This window comes from Triturus cristatus, chromosome 9 (assembly GCF_964204655.1).
Source record: "Triturus cristatus chromosome 9, aTriCri1.1, whole genome shotgun sequence".
NCBI classification, from domain to species: Eukaryota; Metazoa; Chordata; class Amphibia; order Caudata; family Salamandridae; genus Triturus; species Triturus cristatus.
Window position 1 is genome coordinate 271,509,418 of NC_140592.1, and position 17,693 is coordinate 271,527,110.

General features: G+C 44.3%; 1 protein-coding gene and 1 long non-coding RNA gene across 4 annotated transcripts in view; one reads left to right on the top strand and one right to left on the bottom strand.

The window, feature by feature from the left end:
• The window catches only part of LOC146797742 (cyclin-dependent kinase 17-like), a 655,932-nt gene that overhangs the window by 560,088 nt on the left and 78,151 nt on the right, over positions 1-17,693 (bottom strand). The window lies entirely within an intron of this gene.
• The window catches only part of LOC146797743 (uncharacterized), a 56,832-nt gene that overhangs the window by 34,747 nt on the left and 4,392 nt on the right, over positions 1-17,693 (top strand). The window lies entirely within an intron of this gene.

Here is a 17,693-nt window from a genome sequence, read left to right on the forward strand (position 1 = left end):
CGGCGTGCTGTGGCGAGAGAGAGGTTATTTAACTTCCCACGGTGCCCACATTCAGCACGGACCCCTCATTCACGCATTATTAAATGCAATACATCTACCCACTGAAATATCAATTATGAAATGTAAGGCCCATACGAAGGTTACTGATATCATTTCCCAAGGCAATGATCTAGCCGACAGAACAGCTAAACTGACCGCTCAAACTCAGACCCCCGACATGACAAAGACAATAGTCCCGACACCGACACATTGTATGACCGTTAAAGATCCTACTCTTGACGTAATTGACATACAGACACATGCTACACCAGACGAAATAAAGAAATGGACCGAGTTAGGAGGGATCCAAACGGACCAAGGATGGATGATGAAGGAAAGGTCTGTATGGTTCCTTCCTGATTCAATGGTCCAAGTCGTAATTAACACTATACATAGTCCTGCACATCTAGGAGAAAAAGCTATGCTAGACAGCATTCAACACATTTGGTTCAATAAACATTTACGAGCAGCAGCAAAACAAAAGGTCCGTACCTGTATGATCTGTTGCCAGTTCAACCCAGGAAAAAGTGTTCCCGTAGAACAGGGTGGATTTCATCCTCCTGATCACCCTTTTGAAGTCCTACAGATGGATTATATCCAGATGGAACGATGTCGAGGATTCAAATATGTTCTCGTAGTTGTCTGCGCTCTGTCCCGTTGGACAGAGGCGTACCCGGTTTCAGATTACACTGCCCCGACTACTGCCAAACAGTTGGTTCGAGAATTCTTCCCACGATACGGTTTACCACGTGTTGTCTACTCAGATAACGGCCAGCCGTTCTCATCCGAATTAATGAAACACGTTTCACTTCTGCTAGGATATCAGTGGAAATTCCACTGTGTCCGACACCCCGAAGCAGCAGGTCTCGTAGAAAGACATAATCAGACACTGAAAATCAGACTGTCCAAAATATGCAGAGAGAAAGGGGTCGACTGGATAGTAGCATTACCAGTTGCACTTTTTTACATGAGAATGGTAGCACACTCTAGAACAGGGCTATCCCCGTATGAGGTGATCTTCGGTAGACCACCGAATATGTGGGGGACGCCTATACCACGCAAAATAACTGATATTGATTGTAATATGCTGACAGATTACTTGGCTTCCTTGATGTCTGCACTACAATCTTCTCGTTCACAGGTAGCTGCAGCCTTTCCCGACAACACTGAGGTGAAACCCCATGACGTGGTTCCGGGGGATCTTGTCTTTGTGAGAAATTTCGACCGAAAGACTCAACTGGAGCCCAGGTGGAAAGCACCCAAGTTGGTCCTGTTGACCACAAGAACAGCCGTGAAGATCGAGGGCCGCAAGGGCTGGATTCATTAAAGCCACATCAAGAAATTTCATGGACTATCTTCGGATATAGACATTGTGCCCTGCACTCCCTCACAGACTGATACAAAGCTTCCTTTTGTTGAACCGAACAAATCTGAAAATTACAAACTAAAGCTTAGGCCCACCAAGTCGAGCAATTTGATTGTTTAAGTCCTCTCCAAGGTGAAGCGGTTGAATTGTCTCTGACATGTATCCCTTGGACCTGAGTAGAGAAAATACCCGAAAAATGATGAAACGACAGGCGTATTGTAAATCACTGCGTAGCCACTGCATAGTGATATTATTAATTTTGTTTTTATTGAGTCTTTTAATAATTATTACAAGTATGTTGTTGCACATATATTACCCTATTTCTAGACATGTTTATAATGTTGCTGCTGAACATTCTTTTAGTGACTTACCTCCGCATGAATTGTCTTATAGACTTGCGCTGCGCAATAACACTTTCATTAGTATGTTACATCATTCCCATCAGACTAGTAACGCCACCAATTGTTGGGTGTGTGGCCGACTCCCCCCCTACCAGAATTATGAAGGAGTCCTGCCTTTCTTTCCACATCCATTTACACATAATGGCTCCTGTGGAGCATGGTTTAGTTTAATTAATTCCATAGACTCAGACACAGCAGTTTACCAAGACCATTGGATATGGGGAAACCTGAACCTAGTTTTATTCAAAGTCTGTTACCCTGACAAGGAGGGTCGCCCCAAAAGAACAGGAACTGATCTAGAAAATGAAGTATATGGATTAGGTAATTTTACACCTAATCTCATGATTCTAAATGTCGTATCCGAAGTTGAGCTAGTCTTACCCACCATGTCAGTATTCCCAGCAAAAGGTGAATTGTGTGTAAGAAAGGTTGGTTCCATACATATGGGCCACAGTCAATGCACTACTACCGTAGAATTCAGTGACCAAGGCAAATCTTCATTCAGAGCTTCTCGCCACTCCTACTTTATATGTGGTCAGACTGCATATATGCGTCTACCCCTAGATTGGGATGGTACCTGCTACATTGCATTCCTTTTGCCACCTGTTTTCCTAGCTCCTCCTGATTATTACAGAAATATTCATTTAGTACACAACAGAAAACGGAGAGATCTCCCCATTGTCGATTACACTGAGACGGCATGGGACAAGTATGTAGATTTTAATAAAGGCATCTTTCCCTATATAGGTACTGTTACTAACAGTAAGCTGATACGTAGATTAACTAGAACCCTTGAAGCAGTAGTGAATGAGACTATTTCCGCCTTAGGCAATTTAACGGAAGAGCAGTCTGCTATGCGGATTGTTGTGCTTCAAAATCGTCTTGTCCTTGACGTCATCCTGGCTGATAGAGGCGGAGCTTGTAGGGTCATCGGATCAAGCTGCTGCGTATTCATACCAGAAAATTCGCCATCTGTATATAAAGCCATCACTCGCCTTCATAAGATTGTAAGCCAGATACACCAGAACCCAGGCACTTGGACTTGGTCCAGTTGGTTTTGGAATGCGGTATCAGCCTGGGGATGGAGAGTTTTATCCTTCCTAGGTATTGGCCTTCTCATACTATTCAGTTGCTGTCTATGTCTACAATGTGGACCAGCGATTTGTGGTCTGTGTGCCACATCGTGTATCCCACATCAAGATTCTCATTCAAGATCCCGGAAGAAGAAAGAAGAACAAATGATGCTATATGAACAGATCAATGGATTGATGAAGATTGATATCTCTTGAAGGGCAAGTAGGGGACAAGGAGGGAATGTGGAAATATGGATTTTCCTGGTCAGTTATGTCCCCTATCTTGGACCCCAACGGTTCTATGTGCATGTCGCAAGTACATGTATGTTCCCTCCAGTTCCAGTATTGATGACGCAAACACATGCGTGTCCACCGTCAACATGTCCTCTGCCAGATCCGCCATGAATAGGCCGGATATTCCATTCTTAAATATGAAAGGCCACCGGCTTTATATGGTTCACTTATGCCACTTTTCAGTCCAGGCAAGTAGGCCCTGATTCTGTCATCAAACTCTTCTTGCCTTCTGCCTCTAAAAGCTCCAGCCCGAGCCTGCATCTGTGACCATGAACTTTGTCTCATTCTCTGCGCGGCTCACGAAGCCTGACATCAGCTTACTCTCTGCCAAGAACTGTATTTCACCTTCGAATTATCTGCTTCCCCCTCAGCCGATGCATTCCTGCCTAGTAGTTTAAGTAAACATTCCTCCAGTTACCAAGCAAAAAGGCCCATCTTCTCTGTCCTCATGCAAGTAATTCATAGCCCTGTTACCATGGAATATTCCTACCCCCTCGCATTCAGTGTAGACACTTAGACGCTTGTACACGCACAGTCAGTATAGAATAGATTCTGTCCGAGAGTCCTTCTTTTATGGATAACATAGTTCTTTAAACATAGGATGTTAGATATGATTTGGGATTAGGTTGACTTGACCCCCCAGACTTCTTGTCTCCACATATAGAGCTAATGTCAAGTCCCCGTCACCCCCTAGTTACACGTCAATTACACGTCATACTGCTGCGCGCGCATCCATGCCAAGTATTATCTTATAGATCCACCTATACATGACATCACAACCAATCATGTTCCTTTTTACTCATTATTACACCCATTTTCGGTTACGCAAACCAAACGTCAATGTCCTTATCAATTGTTACGCCTACTGTATTCACTTCATTATAATGTATGTATTATAAAAGTTACTGCTTGTCAATAAAGTATGTACTTCACTTCCTGAACCCCCGTGGTGATGGAACTTGAGGCATCCGATTATAATCGCTTATTGGAATAAAGCCCATTTCGAACCTCTAATATCACGGATTCTGCCTCTCATTTTACTGAGCTATTTTATAATGTTTCTGTACCAAATTCAGTCCCGGTAAAGGAGAAATATTTACCACACATGAGTCAGCTGGCAGTGTTTAAAGGCATAGACCAAGAAGTTTGCAGATTGTTGTGGAGGGGGGCAGCCTCCACAATAGCTATGGCCAAATTGCAAAGGGGAGTTTACAAAGGGGGACTTGCAGTCCCTGATATACTAAAGTATTACTGGGCCTTTCAACTCCTGATCATTAACAAATGGGAATTTGCTGATCATCAAGGACCCAGCATATAGAGTAGATATGGCATTACTGGGTCGGGTGGGTACAAGGAACTTCTTTATGGCAAAAAGGGAATAGGTGCATGCCACACCATACACAGACAGTAGTCGACATATGGAGGGAAGCCACCCGGTTTCTGGGTTGGAAGGGGGACTTACCGGACTGAGGCCGCTTTGGTGCAGTGACCAGTTGTCGGAAGTTGGAGAACTGAAGGGATTCCTTAAATGGGAGCTCATAGGCATAGAACATCTTGGAGTAATCTGGAGGAATCAAGCCTACATAAGATTCGAGGACTTACGTGCAGAGTATAACCTGGTGGAGTCTGAGCGTTTCCAGCATTTGCAGCCAAGGCATTTGCACCTGCTGGAGGGTGAACAGATGCCCGAGTCCTCACCTCTTAAGGACCGGATATTGAACGAGGCATTGGCACATAGGGGAGTATCACTGGTTTATAGGAAAATAATAAACAATTCCCCTGACATACTGGGCCCCCTAAGGTTGGCATGGGAGGAAGAGCTGGGCGAGTTTGAAGATGACAATTGGGGGAGGCCCTCGAGGGCCCAACGGAAATAGCCATCCAGGTACAGTTCAGACTGATCCAATTTAAAGTACTACACAGGGCCTATTACACACAGACACTATTTTATAAAGTAGGTAGGCCAGAATCTCCGCTATGCATGAGAGGGTGAGGGGACCTTTATTCATACCCGCTGGGAATGTCCACTGGTGCAGGGTTACTGGGCTAGAGTGACAGCTAAAATGGCCAGGGTCACAGAGGTCCCTTTCAATGCAAAATTGTTACTCCTGGGGAAAAAGGGGGACCAGGACGGGTCCAGATACTCTGGTTAAGATTGGAAGCAGGAGTCGCTAAACGAAATACAGCAAGAGCATGGGGGGGCCATTGCCACGCTGAGAGAAACTGAGTGGGAGTCTGACCTTGACTGGTGCCAGAGAGCAGAACAAGTGGTATAAAAGGTGAGAGGTTGCCCCAAGAATTGGGAGAAAGGTTGGGGGCATGGAGGAGTATAGCGACAGGGGCGACTAGATGTTGAGGGAGGAACTCCAGGATGGGAGGGATTGTGAGGGCTGTATTTGTAGGCTGTATTTGATTGGCCATAAAAGTGCAGTTCCTCTAGATTGGGCATTACAGATTGGCCTTCTGAACCATCAAGGCTCACTGTGCATGTATTGCAAATTAACCCTCTTATAACACGATGAGCGAAGCCTATGTTTTTGTTTTCAATAAAAAAAATGTTTTAAAAGACTCAAACAACCTCTTCCAGAATCAGAGACTGGCCCTTTCCCTTGAACAATTCAGCAGGAAATAAATACAACTTACTCTTCAGACAAACTCTGCATCACAACAGATAATACCTCCTCTGCCAGCTTGTTATAACTTTTAATTGAATGATATTGGTCCTACCAGGGAACTTCTTCACAACACCACTGGGATGTCATGTCCAAACTGTAAGGAGGTGAAGCAGGCAGAACAGTACATGCAATTTCCAAAATATCAGACTTTTTTCAAATAAGATCTATTTGGCAGTGTGTAATGGTACTAGGGGCAAATATAAACAGTAATTGGTGATGGATAAAACAATAATTATCTGCCTATCACAGAATGTCACAGAGATAATTATAATACAGAGAGTAGGAAGGTAATGAAACATTTAACTGGGTAAAAGTTAATGGAGTTGGACAACAAGAATCTCACCTATCAGATGTAATACAAGCCAGAAAGCTACATGGCAGCGACTATTTACATAGCACACACAACACTAATCAGCTGGACTGACATGTAGAGTCACACATCTTTAAACTTTTAGACTGCCTCAAGAATTACATTTTAACAGAGAAAGGTATTGAAGAGTACACTGTGAGCATATTTTGGCTTAGTACGTATAACTGATATTTTAAAAATAATTTTCAAATTGATCAGGAAACTTATGGGATAAATTAAGGGAGGAGATTTCAATCCTATTCTGAAAATCATTGTGGAAAGATCCATGATGAGCCTCCAAGGTAGTAGCTTTAATAATATTATTCACATTTGACAAATGACTACCACTGCTTCATCAAAGAATCCACGTCAGCATAAATGTCACAAAAGGGAATAAGACCACCAAGCACAGCACTCCAAAATATCGAAAACACACGAAATGCTAGAGGTCTACAGACATGTACAGGTGCAGACTGTATGTAAAATTCAACTTACTATCAAAGGCTGAAATATGTCTGCCCGTATTAAACCCTTCAAAAGGTGGAAAAGCATATGGTGCAAAAGTTGTCAAACACCAATGAACTAAACACACCTCGCTTTGAACAATCTCCAGACAACACAGTTAACTGTGTCCTTTTGAGCATAGAATAACGGTTAATGTTATGTTTCCCAACTGTTACCTGGCCTGATAGTAGATGTGATTACTTCCGATTGTTTGCTGCGCCGACCAAGATAAGATGCCAAACAATATTCTTTGCAGAGAACGGTTCTTTATTCCAGTTTGTGGTGACAGTTAATATAACTGAACACCTCTCCACATTAGGAATGAGCTGTCTAGGCCAAAAGAATTAAGCTACGCCTAGAGTTTGCCACATCTGACAGGTATTAATTGTTTTATGGCACCTGATTTTAAAAAAAACTAATAATTCTATTACCATAGAACGGAGAAACTTATACACAGAAAATAATATATTTTTTATTGTGAAACCTGAACACACCAATACTGTTAATTTTTTATGAAACAAACTTACCTGGCATATTACACTGAATTTTGACAAAAGGGCTCATCCACGAAGACATGAAATTCAGAGGTCTCTACAAGTCATCACAAGTGAGATGTGGATCTACTAAAGGTCAACATTTTCCTATAGATGATGAGTCCCAGGCATAAGATAATCAGTCTGGCCAAAAGTAAGAATCAGCATGTGGGAGGTTGGCCTTGCCAGATCCTAAAGTTTTACCCTGGAGCGTCCAGGGCCCTTCCATTTTCAGCAACCAAGACCTCTGTTTTGATACCAGCACTGATCCCTGTTCCTCCAGCTGACATTTCTGACTCCTGAATCACTAGCTGTGCGGGACACTACTTTTTTTCTCATATGATGCCACTGTCACCATCACTGAGATGGTCACCCCGGGCTGCTGTACCATAGGCAAAAAGGTATGAGCACAGAAAAGGGGTCACAAATTAGAACTATGGAAGCTGCATCTCTGGTATCGCGTGAAAAATATAAATGCCACAGACTGAACCAAACACACAACCCATTTACAACTTTTTGAAAACCTTTAAGCCTGGGGGGTGGGGAGCGGAGAGGGGGGGGCTGTGGGGGTCAGGTTTTCAAGAGAAGTTATTGAGCCTCTTCTTATGATCAATCCTCTGCATTGGATGGTCGGATGTGTTCATGCAGGAACATCAGATTTCATCTATTAAAGACAAAGAAAACTCACAAAGTGAAACGCATCACTCAGTTTTCCTTGTGATCCACGGGAGATGCTAAACTGAAATCTTGTGAAAGTGAAGTGACTCCTGGAATTGTGAGCAGAACACACGGACTGCCTCGGTGACTATTGCTCATCAGTGTCTAGAAAAAGCACTCCAAAATAGAAGTGATATGGGGAAAAAAAAAAAGTTTCTCATCCAGTCATCAATTAGTAAACTGTCTGACAAATAGGAGTCGAGCTTTAAGACAGTCTGCTTATCATATGCTGAATGAATTTAATCATCACTACATGGGAGACTTATCCTATGCTCCTTTTGTTTCAATAGAACCACGTATTATGACTACTTGATCCTCAATGAGGTTGAGAGGCAATTGCCTTACCTGAATAAAAACTCTGCAAAAAAAACATAAAATCACAACCATCCAAGTCTGTTCTGTACATTCAAAAGTGACCTCCATAAATGTGGTTAAATACAGACACATTTCTGGTTTCTGTGCCCAGTGCCAAATGGCTTACATACATATTGCCAAGAAGAAAGTAAGTTAAGTCATGTAAAGATATAACCGTGCCAGGACATTAGTATTAAGAAGAATTGTTTAGACAACCCCAAGCCCCCCACCCGGTCACAAGAATCTAAATACCTGGTCCTTCACTTAGAAGTCTGGTTTATCTACTTATATGAGGCAGACCATGTGCTGAAAGCTGGGTGCTGCTCTGTATCTAATTGTAGTCCTTCTCTTTCTTTGCTTGTTTGGGATATGATGGAAGGTTCGGCAGGCCTGGTTTGGTCTCATCCAGAAATCAATTAGGATTATTTTTTTGTTTATCAGGATGGTTTTAGCCATCCAGGGGCATGTCCTTGAGGTCTGGAATTCCCTTTGAAAGCTTTATGTGACAGAAATTGCTTAGGACTCCCAACTGTGCTGTACAAGTTAGGGGCCGTTTACAAGTCACATGTGCTTCCCTTAATTCCTCTTAATTGTCAGTTTCTCGGAGATAGCAAAGAATGTGTCATACAGGTGAACCCTCCATTCATCTCCTCTTCTTCCAGTTTCCTTCATGGAGATCTTTGTTGGGGGTGGGTGAGGATACAGCTTATGGAAAGGAATTGGTCAAAGTCTTTTTACAATGTACAAGGCCAGGGGTTTTTGTGTTACACAAAATAGGAGCCTTCATCAGCTGTGCAGCTTTAAACACCCCACACCCTCACATCCGGTCGTTTAGGGTTTATAGCAGAACCAGTGGAATACCTTTAAGGTTTGTGTAGGGAATGTTGACCTGGCTGTGCAGGATAAAGCCCTCTCCTTCAGGAGCTGGAGGAGGCTACAGTTGCTTGCATCATCCATGGGTGAGTTGATGTTGAAGGTTTACACATTGTTGGAAGTCAGAGGTCCGCAGTCCAGTTCCGCACTTTCCGTCCCATTTTCAAGTATTTTTAAGTATTTTTAAGTAGGGATTAAGACCCTACTGAGAGCTGTTCTAACCCTTTGAAACTTATAGCTATTCAATAAGTGGGTGGCTTTGAATCTCAAGCATATGGGCACCAAGTCCTTCTGAGATGGCTCTATGACACTACTGATGACGGATATTCCAGAGACTGGGGTTCTAAAATAATTATTTTTCATTAGAATCATTATTGCAGTTGTTAATTTGTTCTCTTCAATATGCGACATGCTTAGTGACATTCCAGGTTTCAAAGCATAAACTGAATATGGCTTCGATGTACAAATGTTAGGCCACTGTGGCTTAACGAAGCAGGTGTGGACTTATGTTATCTCTCCACTTACAAGTCATTTCATTCTAAAAGTTAGGATGTTTTAATGATGTTCACAAAGGCTGCAGCGGTATGGTGTCGTTCCCTAGGCACAGTTATGTGTGACCAGGTACGTCTTAGTTGTTACAAATAGTTTTCTCAGTTCTTTTTTTATTTTTTTCTGTGATGCTCTCTACCTTGCTAGAACTGGTGGGTTACCTTGGTTGGTTGAGCTCCTACTGCCAAGATATGGATGGACCAGTATTTTACCGTTACAATAACTGAACTGAGAGCAAACAGAACTGCATTGATTATAACGTTGCAAGCATGCAAACCACACTATATTCATGGACTAAGTAGGCAATGTGATTTTGCACTCCCTGGCTAGGCCCTCTCTTACTTGCACCTTTGCATGAGACCTGTTCACTTTGGCCGACAAGGATGACAATTCTATTTACAGTGTTTTTTAGGCTGTGAGGATTTTATCTTTAGCACCTTCTAAATGATGTACTGTATGTTTTCTCGTACATCTATAATCTGTGGCTTATCAATGTATTATAATGGATCTAGGTTTTTGCAATAATTTATATATTGCAATACGCACCACAGCTGTAAGACATTAACAAAAACGGCTCAAGCAAAAGTCACCAAAAGTAATAAGATGACTGGTTCAAATCTAAAAGGAGTTTATCACTCTTTAGTTCCTGGATCTTCTTGTGACACACACTGAATGTTTCGACAGAAGAACGTGGACAATGTTTCAATTGATATTTCTTTCTTTGTGATGCTTGTGTGCTTATTTAAAATGATCACACCCAACCCACGTTGGTATCGGACGCTTGATCCTGGAGTGCTCATCCGGGGCCACCAGGCTTACTCACCTAATGGGCACCCCAAGGACCGCACACGTATTTTCAGGGGGCGCATGCCTCGTAGGGCCCGTGGAGCGTACAGGGAGCAGGAACATGAGAGGATAGGTATATAGGCCAGCAGTACGGAATTCACGATGGTGGAGCACAAGTGCGGAGGTGCAACACCACCCACAGGACCCTGTAGCGGGTGAGCCAGATTGATCAGCAGCCCTCGCCACCTAACCGGTGCCTCTGTGGCTTTGGTACAAGAGGCTGGGTTGATCAAGCGCACACTCTGATGACTGCAGGCAGTGGGCAGACCCAGCGAGATGACAGGCTACTTCTGCCCAGCGATCAGACTGGCACTGGGAGATGGCGACTGCCCTACTAACCGGACAGTGGGGCAGACAGGAACAGCCAGCAGTCATTCAGCACCCTGCCCAGTAAATCCTGGGTGGACGAAGAGAGCCGGAGTCCATGGTGGCAGGCAATCCTTTACTAACAGTGAGGTGCGCATTGTGGGCAGCGCTGTACAAAGAGCAGCAGCCCAATACCACTTCTCTATCTCCACCCTGATGAAAGAGACAGTGACACCAACAGCCCCCCTCCTCAATTACTGGGAACCAGTGTTGCCTTCGTCTGAGGGAGATAACCTATCCACCACTTGCTCCAGGTGACCATCCTTGAGGGCGGAGGGGGATCATGAAATTGTGCTGAGACCCACTGAGGCGCTAACGTCCCCGGGCTGATCCTGCACCCCTGCCCCACAACAGCTGGGTGCCTATTAGCCAGAGACTCCCGAAGGCACGATGCATGGGTGGACGTTGGACACGATCTGCCGGATACACACGCGAGCCTCCCAGGAGAGTGGACTGCGAGCTAGAGCTACACTTGACAGGGGTGGACGTTCAAGGATCACCCATTGCTACCATAACCCTTGACGGCGGGACCATGACAGCTACAAGACCCAAGAGGGAAACAAGCATCAAATAATTATTTCAGGCTCCTACCTTATGGAAGCGGAATCCGGCTGCTAAGATATCTGCTCATCTAGCAGTAAATCCAGTCTCGGAACCCTCAACACTAGAGGATGATACAGAGACCCCTGCCAAAAGCCTATCGCTCACCACTTTTCTGAAATCAAAAACCAACTGGGGGCCATTCGAGCAGATCTTAAGCAAAATCGCACAAGATACGGAGAGAACTGAATGATTTGGGGACCAGAGGGGATCATCTGGAGACGTCTCAGGATGAGAGCACCTTGGACGTTGAAGAATATTGTTCCCACCTAGTGCTGATGAATAACCACTGATTGCCCTCCAGAAGAAACAGGAAGACTTGGAAAATCGTTCCCGCGCTGTAACCTTTGGATTAGCGGAGTGCCGGCTGGCAAAGAAGAGAAAGACATGAAAAGCATCATCCAAGGTCTAGCGGAGGTAGTTCTAGATGAGCATGGATCTGACCCCAAATAACATCGAGAGGGCCCACAGGGCCGGACCTGGAGACTCAAACTCCAAACTACCTCTGGACATCCTAGTATGCTTCCACCACTGTGAGGATAAGGAGGTGATCCTTGAGACAGCGAGGCAAGGTGGGCCTATACACTATGATGGCGACGACATCCAAATATTCCAGGACCTTTCCTGGATCACTTTAAGCACAGATCGCTTTGCCACGGCACAATGGTTTTACGAGACAATAAGATTAGACATATATGTGGTTGTCCCTTTTGCCTTATGTTTGAGTGGCAGGGTAAACGCTAGTCCCTTACCTCCCTTAAGAACGCCTGTCGGGCACTGGACCTTCCGCTCCCAGAGACTGAGAGAGATATGCCACAGGAGTCCACAGGCTAAGGAGCCCGGAGTCACGGAGTAGACACAAGTGCGACAAAGCCACAAATGGAATTCCCCCAAACAGTAACAAATACTGGAGGGCCGGAAGGCGGCAATGGAACAGATCCACAAATTGATTAGCTGATATTTGCCCGGCTTTTCTTCATCGCCAACCTCCATCCCAGACCTGGAACTTTGCCCTGGTTGAACATATTGCTAAACCTGAACACTGACGGAGCTAGGAGGTTGGGCCACCATGGGGGTTGCCACACTGATGCAACCGCTGAATAAAGAGTGTGGGTGCCACCGGCCTGAAAGGGCAACAGTCAGGTTCTGTGTCATCAGAGGCCTTTCCACCCTCGGACCTGGTATCTTAACCCTAACAGAGCCACTTCTACTTGCTCCTGAACACTCACTGCTATCTACTCTATGATAACCATCTCTACTGAGGTTCTTTTTTTTCTGTTGTTCTCTGTTCTTGTTTATGGTTTTGATAGGGATTTGTAAGGGTTACGTCATTGTTCCCCGATTACATCTCTACACATTGCTCCCTTTGTTACTTGTGATGCCATGCCCCCAATGACTGTACCATAGCCATGCTCAATAACACTTATTTTCACCTACAACATCCATGGCCTCAATAATCCTGTCCTCCGTGAATTAGCCCTCCCCTGGGCAGACGTGGGGTTTCTTCAGGAGACCCACCTACTAAGCCTGGACGATTCCGTCCTTAAAATAAGCGACTATCCAGGCCAATACTTCACCTTGGGGGAACAAGACGATTGGGGGAGGGGGGAGGGGGTTTAAGCAACATCACCCCTGCCCCCTAGCAGTTGAGGGGATTCTCAGACGTGCCAACGGGTGGTGGGTGACCATCCAGGGATCACTGAGAAGACAGTCTCTAACTCTAGCTTCAGTCTATAGCCTTACACAACAGCGAGAGTCCTTCCTGACAGAAGGGATTCATTATCTTGCAGCCTTGTCAAATGCACCCCCCGGATAATGGGAGGCAAGTTTAATTTGGTTTTCAAACCTATGGTTGATACAGATCACACAGGAAGGGGAGGCTCAATGGCCTCATCGGCCGCCAGTAAGACCCTATTAGAGGATATGGTTGATGCTTGGAGGACCCCCCACCATCTCATTCGAGACTACTCTTCTTTTTCTGGCCCTCACAAGACCTATGCCAGGCTTGATTATATGCTTCTGGATAAATACCTAGTCCCTAGCCTGACAGACTCCATTCAAGACCCTCTCTGATCACAGTCCTGTCTCTTGCACGCTAACAGGCATAGGTTTCTGGGAGCCCAGGTCTGCCAACACCTGGCAACTTCAGGATCCCCTCTTGAGGGACCTGGTGTGCCACCCTCTAGGACACCTTAAAGATGGTTCTAAGAGATATTTTCATAGCAGAAGCTGCACGCCTATAGAAATGAAGAGAAGAGATGCACCTTAAATTAGGAGCGGAACTCCAGAAACCTGAGAGGGAGTATAACAGAACCCACTCTCAGGGGGTATGGAGGAAAGTAATAACAAATCAGGGACAAATCCGAAATCTTGAGGCAGACAGGTCCGCATATCTACTGACCCAACTCGAAAAGAAGTACCATGAGCATGGTAATAAATCAGTAAAAATGCTGTCGAACCTCTTACCAGCCCATCGCACTAAAGCTGCCATAAGAGAAATTAAACTCCTGGAGAGGCTAATGTGTACGGCAGAGAGAAAGCGAGGTGCTTTCACTCCTTTTACACCCACCTATACACCAAAGAGCAACCAGATTCACTGGAATGATCACAATACCCTTTTTCCCCACAGGTTCTAATGGAGATGGCCTATATTGTAACTAACAGAAAGTGCTGCAGAGGTAGTGCTCCTTATTGCGTTCAAACTCACGGCCTTTGCTATGTGGATAGGGTATATGTGTGCTCTGACTTAGCAGAGGCCAGACAGCATCTCCAGCTTGGTTCAAGGGTCTTTGTGTCTACACAGACTCGGGAGAGCAGAGTCCCCAAAATGTTTGCGGTGTGGACTTGCCCAGCCATAGAAACATATTGGCAAAAGAGAATATATGATGCAGGTAAAATGGTTTGAGTAACACTCCCCCCCCCCCCCCCCCCGATCCCATGTACATTCTTCTTGGTATACCCAATGAAGTGGATATTCCAAGGGCAAAGCTACTTTTGTGCAATCTGGGATTAACAGTGGCAAAGAGGGATGTGGCGAAATGCTGGGGGGCATCTCAACTGCCATCTATGTCAGAATGAAGGGCGGGGATGGACTTTTACATGATCACAGAAAAAGTTACTTATAGAAGTAGAGGGTGTTTTGCAAAGTTTGGGGCAGGTGGATCGAATGCCATGACCTGGAGGTGTCGGGAGAGGAACCGGATATCCTGTCTGCTCAAGCCTGCTGATATGCTTGATCCCACTGATGGTACTTGCCTGCTGCTTATTGAGTATCCAACTGCTCACAGTTCACCGTTGATGATGTATGTGAGGATTACTGTATCATCTGTGCCCAGCTGCATTGTTTATTTGTTTGCCATAGACACAGGTTTGTGGCAATTTGCACAGCTTTTTTCAAAACTGAATAAAAATATTTTTTTTTAAAGGGTGTTTGTGTCTGAGCATTTCAGAATTTGTATGTTGGTAATGGCTTTTGGAAGCCTGTACGTAAGTGCTCATCCAAATTTAGGGATGTGTGCCTGCATGACCTAATCTAGACCCCAGGTATCACAATGTTTATGTTTAGCCTACTAGACAGCACACATGCTGTATGATAGGAGACATACTGGGTGGGCTTGACAAGAACATACAGAAACCTAGAGCCCACCCATTGCTAACCATTGTTTGGCTTTCCTGTGAACCTCTTTTGTCTGCTTCTACTGGGTGTCCCAGTTTGTCAATCTTGTGTTTCTCCCTCCCATGGAGCCTAGCCTCTTTACCATCACTTTTGGTTGGCTGACTTCGTTGCTTCCACTGCTTCTCTTTTAAGCACAATTTGTTTTTTTAAGGGCTAAGCACTCCATAGCAATGCATGCTTTTTCCAGCCATTTCCCTTATAGACTTCTCTGTAGGTTTCTCCCCGCTCCCTTTCACGTTGTGCTCACACTTCTTTTATTGCTTTTTTGCCCATGTGATTCTACTCCCCACCTCCATCCTCCATGTTGCTCCCCCCACACCTGCACACCCTATTTCATCTCCATATTGCTCTCTCACCGGTGGCTTCTCCTCCCCTCACCTGGGCCCTCCATATTGCTTCCCCACCAAACACCATGTTGTTTTCACCACCTGCGTTGCTTCCCCATACATGCTTAAAAAAGAGAAATTCTCACGTTTTTTTTTTTTTACATCTTTTTAGTTACCGATCTAACTAAGATTAGTAATTAAACAGAAAAGAAAAAAAAAAAACCTGCATCGTTTTGTAAGCGCGCACATGACGTGGCTGTCCACGTCAAAAGATTTTTTTTTTTTTAATATACTTTAGCCATGCTGCACATCATCATGGATGCTGTGCAGCATGGCTAAAATACCCATTAGCAAAGCCAATAGGTCACAATGGAGCGACCTTTTGACTTTGCCAATGTCTGTTCCTTTTAGTCAGTGTGATGTTAAAAACTGAGAATTTTCTGCACTCAAATTTTCCTGTAAATTCTAAGCTCCTACTTGTAGGCTTGATGAAGGAAACGAACCGTGGTTAGTCAAAATTGTGTTGACATTCTTCAGCCGTGTGACAAGTCAGGTTTGTGTTCACTCCGTTCTTGGTATTCTTCTTGACTGTTCAGTGAAATTTTCACTCGTTCAAGGCTGGTTGATGAAAAGAATGGTCTCTGCCTCACCTTCTCCAGAGTCTGCATACTGGGCAAAATGATCTTGCTCGTTTGATCTCAGTCGTTCACTTATTATCGCACTTATCATTAAGTATGGGGATGCAGATCTCTGGAAGGATGCCGTACATATCTGGGAGCATCCGAGTCATTCTAATTGCACAGATGAAGACAGTGAACCTCCCACGAACTGACCCGTTGGGGCCAATGGAGAGGAACAGAGATATTGGCTTCGGAAGGGTTGGGGAGTGTCTGTGGCTCTCCTCACACGCCTCTTCCCCCTTGGGTCCAACTCCCCCTCCTGCCAAGTGACGCATTACAGAACTGCACGATTATACTAGGAGTAACCTTTAGTTGGGCCAACCTGGAGACATAAAACAGTGTCCACCACCCACCAACACCCCCCGAACCCCCTCTAATGCTCCCAACCTACGTTAACCTTAGTGTTGTTGGTGTATGTACTGTCAGTTCTAAGTACATCACAATTTTTATATACGAACTTTATATGGCAGTATCACACTTACTACGCGTCACTACAACCCTAGAAGGGGAAGACACGTCATACTATATGGAGACACATTACCGAGGGTCTATGCACTGGCATAACTACTAATATCACTGTGCTCAGTGGGGCAAAGTGACTATATATCGAACAGAATCTTTGTATATATCCATAGATAGAAGATGATATGTATGAATGCTGTCAGTTAATGTCCTCACAAGTGATATGTTAAGTGTCGAACCTAAGGGATGATAATGGAAAATAATAATTCTGAGATAAAAAGAATGTTAACAAAATGCCAATAAACATTTTTTTTGAAAAAATATTAAGTATGAGGAAATACCCTAGTAGGGTTTTCATGTCTAGACACTATTCTGTGATCTAGTTTGTGAAGACCTGCCAGTGCGTCACAGTTCTTTTTTTTTTTTTGGTACCTGTAGGAATCTTCTTTTCAGTGTGAGTGGGTCTCATTACTTATGTTCTGGTTCCTTGACTTTAAGCTATTCAAACATGTATGCCCATTGTTGAAATGTCTTTGTAACAATTATTTTTAACTCCTAAAGTTGGAATTCTATGTCTGCTGGGATGCCCTTGTGTTCCTGAGGGAGTCACTTGTAGCCTCCTGGTCCATCAAGGCATGTTAGTAATAGTCTGCATGAGGGTGAATTGTATCACGGTCTCAATATATACGAATAACTGACAATCTTATCAAGCCATTGCCTTATTTGTTTAATAGATATTTGTTTTTCTTCCTCAGTGGTGTTTTGGATCCAGTACATTCACAGGAGTGTTGAAATGCACAAGATTTGTAGTTGACTGACAAGAGTTGTTAGTGACTTGGCATTCACTTGCTATATCTTCCTAATGTAACTGTGAAGAGGAAGAAGTATGACTTGATAATGGCCAAGTTACTTATGTATACAGTACTCATTACATGGAGTCCTACTCTTCCTCACCACAGGCCTAGATTCCCTTCTTTCTGCCCTCCTGTGTGATCTGTCTTCAACCGACA